At 45.0% G+C, this 8081-nt stretch overlaps 1 protein-coding gene across 1 annotated transcript in view; it reads left to right on the top strand.

Annotated features, from left to right (window-relative positions):
• The first annotated feature begins 7032 nt into the window (after positions 1–7032).
• The window catches only part of Tekt1 (tektin 1), a 17265-nt gene continuing 16216 nt past the window's right edge, over positions 7033–8081 (top strand). Inside the window, exon 1 of the mRNA XM_021177327.1 lies at positions 7033–7122. The gene's annotated coding sequence lies outside the window, so the exon portion shown is untranslated. The remainder of the gene's footprint in view (positions 7123–8081) is intronic.

Below are 8081 nucleotides of genomic sequence, written 5' to 3'. Positions count from 1 at the left end.
ATGTGTGGAGCTGACTATGAGAGGGACAGTGGCCTCCACTCTCCAGGGAAACTCCTCTCCGTGGCTTCTGCTTTTTGGCTGTTTGATCTTCATCAGCCTCAGCTGCTGTGCCCCATGAATGGCAAAAGACAAACTAACCACACAACAGCCCAATGCATCGTTACCCTGCCTCCTCTTGACTTTCAGGCAGCTTTATGTGCCTCTGAGATGTTAATCCCCAAGGCTGAAATCCAAGCTGGTTTCCCCTCAGAGCTGCCAGGGCCAGCAATGGTGATGAGCAACCAGGCACTGCGATTCTTCTAGAACACAAGGGATCTATTCACCGGGCACTCAGGCACAGCACAAAACACCATTCTTGAATCTCATCAGCAAAGGAAATGGGTGTAAGCGCAAAGACAACCTTAGAATCATGTTCTGCTCCCTGCTGCAAAGGGAAACCCAAGGAAGGGAGGCCACAGGAAGGAGAGAGCGAGTACCCGTTCTGGAGATAGACTGGGCAGGTGTGCAGTGGAGTCTGGGACAAGCAGCCTGTGGCTGGGATGCAGATCTCCCGCCTCCTTTAGGAGAGATGTTGCCAAGGTTCAGCAGCAGGCCCTTCAAGGCTGTCAGGAGACACGAGACAGTGCCAAAAAGCACAAGAAGACGCATATTTGTATTTTCCATGGTCTGGACCACAGACTGCCTGTCCCACGTGAGTGCCAGGAGACAAGTATTTACTAAGAGCATGTGTTCAACATCCTGAGCAGTACTTTAAAATAGAACATCACAGACAGTCCTGATTCACTCAGCTAGTGCATCTATAATTACTGGCTAAGGTGACTGGCAATAGTTAACATGTAACCTTTACTAATAAGTTTTGATTTTACCTTTCACAGCTCTAAAGACCACGCTATGGCTGAACCTTGGAGGAGAGGCTGATTCACACCAGGATTCACTACCATCTCGATCTGCTGGAAACCTGGTCTTTGGGTCTGGTCAATGTGCCAGAGAGAATATCTTCATAAAGAATGAGGATAATTCAATGTCCAGCACACTTCTGAGTGTGGATTATTTTTAAAGGATTTTTAGACACAAACTTTATGGGGAAAACATTCTTCAAGGGGGGGTAAAAGCTCTCACATTTTTTTCCTGAAAGATTCAGTTATCTGCATTATAAAATACAGCCCAGAGCTGGGTGTGGTAGCACATACCTGAAACCCTAATACTTGAGAGGTAGAGGCAGGTGCATCTCCCTGAGTTCAAGACCACCCTCATATACACCAAAAGCTCAGCCAGTCAAGAAAGCATGATGAAGCTTTATTTTAAAAAACAAGAAAACAAAAAGATGGGCTGGGGAGATGACTCAGTGCTTAAGAGTACTTACTGCTCTCGCAGAGGTCTTGGGTTCCGTTCCCAGGACTCACATTAAGCAGTTCATAATTGCTTGTAACTCCAGTTCTACAGGGTCTCTGATGCTCTCTTCTGGCCTCCAAGGGTACCTTCACAATCATGGTGCATGTAAGGTTATGCGGGCACACACACACATTACACATTAAACAATCTTTAGCTGGTAGGTGGTGGTCCATGCCTTCCATACTAGCACTCAGAAGGCAGAAACAGACAGATCTCTGAGTTCAAGGCCAGCCTGGTTTACATTTCCAGTTACAGGACAGCTAGGACTACACAGAGAAATCTTGTCTCAAAAAAAAAAAAAAAGCCTTTAAAAATCTCCAACTATAGTTGCTTAACTCTCTCTCTCTCTCTCTCTCTCTCTCTCTCTCTCTCTCTCTCTCTCTGTGTGTATGTGTGTGCGTGCATGTGTTTAAAATTGGCTCATTCATTTAAAAACAATACAAGTTGTCTATTTTATGCCAGGTACTCTTGTCAGTATTGGCCTAATTACCATCTCCAAGGCAATGTTCAGTGAGTATAATGATGTATTAATTTATTTACATTAATAAATTAATTTCATTGATTTATTAATCAATATATTTTATCTAATAATTAGATTTATAGGATTATATAAAATAATAATATATTGACTGTATGTGATATAGTTCCCTATGACTAATCAAAGGTAGATTCATTTCAGAAGAAATCTCCCCCAGCCCCCAAGACAGAGTTTCACTGTGTAGCCCTGGCTATCCTAGAACTTGCTCTTATAGACTAGGCTAGCCTCAAACTCAGAGATCTGCTTGCCTCTGCCTCCCAAGTGCAGGGATTAACGGTGCACACCACCACCACTACCATAGGCCTTAGAAGGAGTTCTTGCCTTTCTTTTCTTTCTTCCTCTATAGAACTAGAAGGGAAAGTTCTTTGCCTTGGGCTGGAGCGTTGGCTGGGTGGTTAAGAGCTCCAGGTTCAGTGAGAGATCCTGTCTCAAAAAATAAGTCAAGGTCCTCAACAGCACCGTGTGAAGCCAGCCAGAGGCGAAGGAACTTGCCCTTCAACTCGGCACAGCTGTGGCAGCGATCCCCTCATAAGAATTATGTTTATTTCCTACCATTTATCTTTCGCTCTTGCATGCGTGTGTCATGCTGGGTTTGCTCTTGTTTGTGTGTGGCTCATCTAGATGGCAGGACTGTCGCTTATGTTTCTTTACACAGCTTACTGAAACACAGTTTCTCTCTACTCAACCCGTCTTGCAAATTCCCCCCCTCGTATTTGATTTTTTTAAAACTTATTTTCCTTTATGTGTAGGAGTATTTGGCCCGCGTATATGTCTGAGCATCACCTGTGTGTGGTGCCTGTGGAGGCCTGAAGAGAGCAACAGATTCCCTAGTACTGGAGTTACAGACAGCTGTGAGCCACTGTGTGGGTGCTGGGAATCGAACCCGGATCTTCTCTTAACTGCTGAGCCATCTTTCCAGGTTCATTACCCCCTTTCTTATTACTGGGTCTTTTCTTTCTCTCATCCACACACCCTCATAGTTTTACTTCTCAATTACAAATGTCCATGGGTTTAATAATCCTGAAACTCTGTGAACCATAACGGCATTTCAACTTTCCCTCCTGGCTACATTATCACTTCAATTATTTGCTTTTAAAATTTGGTTAGATCCTTCATATTTCTTCCCCACTCTTCTTCCTCTCACTCCTAATCTAATTAGTTAAATTTAGATGAGCATAAGCCATCTTATCCTTGTTTGTTTATCCTCCAACAGTTATTGGAGGGGCTGACGTTATTAACTTGCTAGGATAACACTCATATAGTGTGGTTGCTCTCACAATTAATATCCCACTCAGGGAACAAATGTAGAGTTTGCAACAGGCACCCCGAGTTTCCAGATCTAGGAACTATTTTCTGAACCACATAAACCAACTCTACCACATTCAAGTCCCATTTGCACACTGCAAATACTTGAACTGAAAGACAATAGTTGACTGGGGCTGGAGAGATGGCTCAGCGGTTAAGAGCTCTGACTGCTCTTACAGAGGTCCTGAGTTCAATTCCCAGCAACCACATGGTGGTTCACAACCATCTGCAATGGGATCTGATGCCCTCTTCTGGTGTGTCTGAAGACAACAACAGTATACTCATATAAAATAAATAAATAGATAGATAAATCTTTAAAAAAGAAACTGTAGCTGACTATAAAGTAAATCAAGCAAAGAAATAACAGTAGATTTTCTTATTCCTTGTAAGTTTAGGGATGCAGCCTGAGAGTGAGTAATCCCTTTGGTCATTGTCCCTGGGTGTCCCTGGCCCAATTTCCTAACTAGCTTTTCAGTAGACTGAGATAGCATGGTGTGGAACACTGTGTGGCTGGCCCTGGCACCAAGAACCTGCTTAGACATTTTGATGTTAGTTTAAATCACATTCGCTGCAGCTTGGATGAAAGTCACTTTGCCCTGACTACAAGATAAACCCCCTCCCTCTAATTGCCACCAATCTTGCCACAACCCTTCACCATCCCTCTGTCAGCAAGTCGCTAGTAATCTTCACTGTGCACGGTCCGGTCCCAGATCTGTCTGCTGCTGCTTCAGGCTGATCTCACCTCGAAGTCTCCTGCTCAAGATTTTCCAGAAATAAAGCTCAAATAGGAATGATAACTAACCACGACTACTCTTCGAGTCAAAGGTAAATCACCTCTCTTGGAAGGGCTAATGGTCAGGTCTAATACTGGTCTATTGAGCAAATTTGAAAAGGCCCCCTTCACTTTCCAACACTTCTGACTCAAATTATGAAATGTACTAAGAACTGAGAGTTGAGAAATACTTAGCCAAGTACTTGGGAAACAAGTGTTTCACATTGTTATCATAGACTCTAGTGGACAGTTGGAATCGGCTCAGCTGTCCTAGCATTCAGTTACAAAGACAGCCATTCTGATTTCTTATTTTCCCCTTTGAATGAGAAGACTATTTGGGAATTCAAGTGTACAGAGTGAAAGGGAAGAAAACTAGGAACACCCCTCCCACCACCGTCTGTGTGTTTGTGTGTCTGTTCATGTTCAGTAGAGTGCACATGTGTGCATGTGGAGACCTGAAGTTGATATCTGGTCTCTTCCTTCATGGAGATAGAGTCTCAGCTGAACTCAGAACTTGCTGACTGGGCTAGTCTAGCTACCCAGCGTGCTCTGGAGATCCTCCATCTTCGCCTCTGGAGGGTTGGAATTACAGGCTCCCTTCTCTGCCCTCCTTGTACTTCTGTGGGCTCAGGGATCTGAACTTAGGTCCTCATGCTTGTATCGTAAGTACTTTATCCATGGCGCCATCTCCTTACCTTAGGAATGTTTCTTCATCTTCTGAAAGCCACAAGATGAAGGGCTAGGCCATGTAAGAGCAACAGACCTCAGTGGGTCTGATCTAGTCATTCCATAGACTTAGATCATGTGCATGTTGCTCAATAGCCATCCCAGCGTTTCCCACCAGACTGATGCAATCAGCTGTTTTGAAGTCTTCCTTGAACATGAGATGATGAGAGGTCTGCTCCTGGCCCAGTGCCAACTTGCCTGTGAGACCGTGGACACGGCACTGTCAGCTCTCGCTCCTCTCAGTAACTTGGCAGAGTTAAACAATGAGCTTTCAAGCCTTACTTTTCTTCCCTCATTTTTATTTCTGAACAGAATTCAGTATGGCTGCTCCTAGGGCTGAAAATAATTTCTTTGAATAGAAAAACAATGTCCCCTTGTTAGCCATATAGGTTCTGAACAAGACCATGGGGAAGCCCAACATTCTGAGCCCTAGAGATTTCCTCCCAGAACTTGAGTCTCAGACACACCTTGGGGTGGGGAGGGGAGCTTGCTAATTTCACATGGTAGGGATAACCCAAGTTTTCTGATGCAGTAGGCCTGGGCAGGGCTCAGGAATGTGTATTTCCAACAAGTTGGGGGTGGGGGGAGTGCCAAGTTGCAGGTGCATCTCAGCTCACTCACCTGGACAGAAAGGAATGATGTTGTCCTGGAATGAGAGATAGCAGGAAATGTGGATATCAAATCAATGTTCTGCTCCCCACAACCCTGTTTTTGGTTAATATCATTTTAGCAAAGTAGCCTTTTCAGTTTTACATTTATTATTAATATTAATATTATCATTGTTGTTGTTATTTGTCTCCCTCTCTCTGTCTTCCCTCCCTTTCTTCTCCCCTGTGTGTGTGTAAGGTGTGTGTGTCTCTCTCTCTGTGCCCATGTATCTATCTCTGTGTGTGTGTGTGTGTGTGTGCATGTGTAAGTCAGTGGACAACTTGTGGCAGTCATGTCTTTCCTTCTGGAGAGGCACTTTTACTTGCTGAGCCACCTTGCCTACCTCAATCTTTGAATTAAGGTATTAATTAATATTAATACCAGAATTAAGAACATAGATACATGAGTTGGGCAGTGGTGGCATATGCCTTTAATCTCAGTTCTTGGGAGGCAGAGGCAGAGGCAGGTGGATTTCTGAGTTCGAGGCCAGCCTGGTCTACAAAGTGAGTTCCAGGACAGCCAGAGCGACACAGAGAAACCCTGTCTCGAAAATACCAATATATATATATATATGAAAGGTGAGTGTTAATTTCTAATATGTCTTTCAGATTTGAATCCTCAGCTTAAGGATCTTTTGCTGATATGCCAGGGATAAGCGGATACACCCAGCTCATCGCTGCTTTTTCTTCCTTCCTTCCTTCCCTCCCTTTTTTCTCTTTCTTTTCTATTAAAGATTTGTTTATGTATTTATTTTATGACTAGGAGTGCTCTGTTTTCTGTTTTCATGCACACCAGAAGGTATTTACTGGATCTCATTGCAGATGGTTGTGAGCCACCATGTGGGTGCTTGGCATTGAACTCGGGACCTCTGGAAGAGCAGTCAGTGCTCTTAACCGCTGAGCCATCTCTCCAGCCCTTCATCAGTGCCTTCACATTGTTATAAATTTTATGCCTTTGTTTCATCGTGTTCACCTTTATGATTGCTTTTTCTGCCACACAGACAGCTCTAATTTCCCATTTCCAGTAGTAATGCAAAGGGTTTTTGTTTTGTTTTGTTTTTAAAATAAACGTGCTGCCTGTAAAACGTTTGAAGATGGTGTATGGCTATGTTAAACTCATGGCCGTGGCACCGAATGGCTGGCGTCCTGAAAGCGTAATTTTAACCCAATCCACAACAGTTTGAAGATCACGTAGCGTTGCGATCTTAACTGAGGAAAAGCTCAGTGCTTGGTGAGTTTTATGCCTTGGGAGAAGATACCTGGCCGAAAACCCATTCTTGCTACCCCTGTCTGGAGCTACCCATGCACCGTGTGTGTCGCTAGGTTTGCAGGTCCTTTGCTCCAGGTTTGGAGCAGCGACCACGCGTGGAACGCAGTGTGTGTGTATCTCTGTGGTCCCGGGTCATCTGCGGCTCAGGACAGCGCCAAGACCGACCCGCAGTGCATCTGTGGAGTCAGAGACTCGGGGACCGGGAACCCCGAGTGACCCAACCTCCTGCTCTGTGTTTTGACGTTTTCTCAGCAGGATCAGACTTCGGACCACCTACTTTCTTTGTCTTGTTTGCTCGGGTTACCCTTTAGCACCACTCTCACATTCGCGCTTGCGCAGTCTTCTAACTAGGGCTACGTTGCGTCCGGTTGCCATAGAGACCGCAGTTTTCTCCGCTGGTTCTCCCAGAACCAGGAGCTCTAGTTGGGGTCAGGAGTGCCCTACAGAAGCTTGTGTTCTTTAATGTACTGAGGTAAGTGAGCCCCGATCCACCTCACCTACCCCTTCTCCCTACCCGCAGCGGTGTGTCTTTTGTATCAGCGGTTAGCCCTGATATCCGTCCCCTCTTCGAGACTATTCACACTTGTTCAAAGTTATATCTCAGGGAGCCACGCTGAGACAAACTCGGGAGAGACCATAGGAGGGGACTGAACTGGAGAGCTCAGGAGTGTCTGAGGGGGTTACATGGGGCCTGATGCTCAGCCTAGTCAAGATCTGAATCCATCCTTGGTTGTGAAGGCTTCAGAGGCCCCTAGGGTAAGTACTAGGGTTATAGAGTCCAGAGCGGGAGACCTTCAGAGTTTAGCTTTGCCTATGGAAGACAGATGTGATGGTCGTTCAGAGCCAGGGGATCATATTTTTTTTTCCCCAACTGTCTCCAGAGGCTGCCTTCTCCCCTGTTCCTCGTCTTTATCCTGTAGTCACAATGCCCAGATGTTGGCTTACAGACGTCACATCTGTTCGTTTCTTACACAACATGTCTGGGTTCATGTATTTGAAAGAATACTGCTTGTCTTAGGGTTTCTATTGCTGTGACAAAACAACATGATCAAAAAGCAAGTTGGAGAGGAAAGGGCGTATTTGGCTTACACGTTCATATTGCTTGTTTATCATTGAAGGAAGTCAGGATAGGAACTCAAAACGGGTCAGGAATCTAGAGGCAGGAGCTAATGCAGAGGGCATGAAGGGCATGCTAACTGGTTTGTTCATCATGGCTTGCTCGCCTTCTTCCTTCCTTCCTTCCTTCCTTCCTTCCTTCCTTCCTTCCTTCCTTCCTTTCTTTCTCTTTTTCTTTCCTTCCTTCCTTTCTTCTTTGTCTTTTCTTCCTTCCATCCTTTCCTTCCTTCCTTCCTTCCCTTCTTTCTCTTTTTCTTTCTTTTCTTCCTTCCTTCCTTGTCTTTTCTTCCTCCCTCCCTCCCTCCCTCCCTCCCT

Source organism: Mus caroli, chromosome 11 (genome assembly GCF_900094665.2).
Source record: "Mus caroli chromosome 11, CAROLI_EIJ_v1.1, whole genome shotgun sequence".
Classification (NCBI taxonomy): Eukaryota; Metazoa; Chordata; class Mammalia; order Rodentia; family Muridae; genus Mus; species Mus caroli.
This window is presented reverse-complemented; position numbering and strand designations above follow the sequence as displayed.